Source organism: Sinohyriopsis cumingii, chromosome 1 (assembly GCF_028554795.1).
Source record: "Sinohyriopsis cumingii isolate HCF-2022 chromosome 1, ASM2855479v2, whole genome shotgun sequence".
In the NCBI taxonomy this organism is placed as follows: Eukaryota; Metazoa; Mollusca; class Bivalvia; order Unionida; family Unionidae; genus Sinohyriopsis; species Sinohyriopsis cumingii.
In genome coordinates this window covers 140089664-140091190 of record NC_142961.1, presented here as the reverse complement: position 1 = coordinate 140091190, position 1527 = coordinate 140089664, and positions in this window count along the sequence as shown.

Genomic DNA, 1527 nt, shown 5'->3' with positions numbered 1-1527 from the left:
AAAAATATATACATATATAAAATACAAATTCTACAATGTACAATCATAACATTAGGTCCCAACCGAAGCAGAACTACAGCAAATATTTTTTAGGTTTAGAACTACTTGGATTGTGTGTGTGTGTGTGTGTGTGTGTGTCTGTCTCTGTGTGTGTGTGTGTGTGTAAATTTGGATTAAGATGGTTAAAGCCCTATGGTGCTAAAGCCCTGTGATGTTTCTTCCTGCTCGTGAGGAGTTATATATTTCCGTATTTGTCTGAAAGATCAAGACGATAAATCATTTTTTGGTGGGGACAAACCAACATTAATGTTTAAATTTTCAAACTTTAAAAGAATGCAATCTGTGGTTCAGTGATTCCTATACAAGAAAAATAATATACATCAAAGTCCGAAAGTTAGGGTGGGGTGGGGTTGTCCGTGCCATTATTCTAGAAACGTTTATTTTTACATATTTTTTTTTAAATTTCAATTTCGTTTGTTTCTCTTCAAGCCATCGACGGTACATGCTTTTCTACACTATTATGCAAACAAACACGTTGTCAATTGTTTCCATATTCAGCTAATCGTACACCCGACTACAAAAAGTCTTTATCCAAAATTTTGTTTATATTTTGGGAAAGGACTAATTTTAGTTCCTCCATTTAGATAATATATATATCGACTGTCAGAATTACAAGTCTCTCACTGACTTCCTTTCACCCTTATCGATCGATAAATCAACAAATCATTGCAAATTTTGTAAATACTTATCACAATCAATTCGTTATTGCCAGAATCAGCTTGTCGGAGGAAAATGGCGGACGAAAGTAATGCCTGCAGGTGTGTCTAATTTACACTCGCTGATTGGTTAATTCATTAGCGTGATTGACAAGCGGCGATAGGTCAATTACTGCTGATATGACCATCCTTCGTGCTAATGTAATTTAATGGTAATACTTGTTGACACTATCTCCCAGTTCAAATGAGAATACCTTTAAGCATTCAATAGTACTATAATATCTTCTCGCTGAAAAATATAATATCGCTTTGGTACTGTACCAAAACCATTTGTGCAAATGGTAAAGCTTGTGTGAAAAGGCCAGATAACTTGACAGAAATATTTAACTGCCAGTCTGAGGGAAGGCACGGTGGAGTTTTATTATTTTCATTATTTCTAAATGATTTAAAGGCACATATTTCTGACCAGAATAACGGTGTAACGTTAGAATTCACCAATTTATTTGCACTATTGTATATCGATGACCTGGTTGCCTTCGCCGAAACAACTGCTCAACTTCAAAGAATTCTAAATAAACTAAAAGAATACTGCAATATCTGAAAACTAAAGATAAACATGGAAAAAACAAAAAGTGAGATATCTGAGTTGTGATATTTGAGAGTATACGAAATTTGCTATTTTGGTGGTTATCTGCTAAAGACAATAATCATTTTGTTAAACTGTCTACAAAAACTCTATTCCAAATATATAATATTAAAATAATAATTTTGAACTATGCGTCAGCAGTTTGGGGTTGTTGCAAAGCAAATG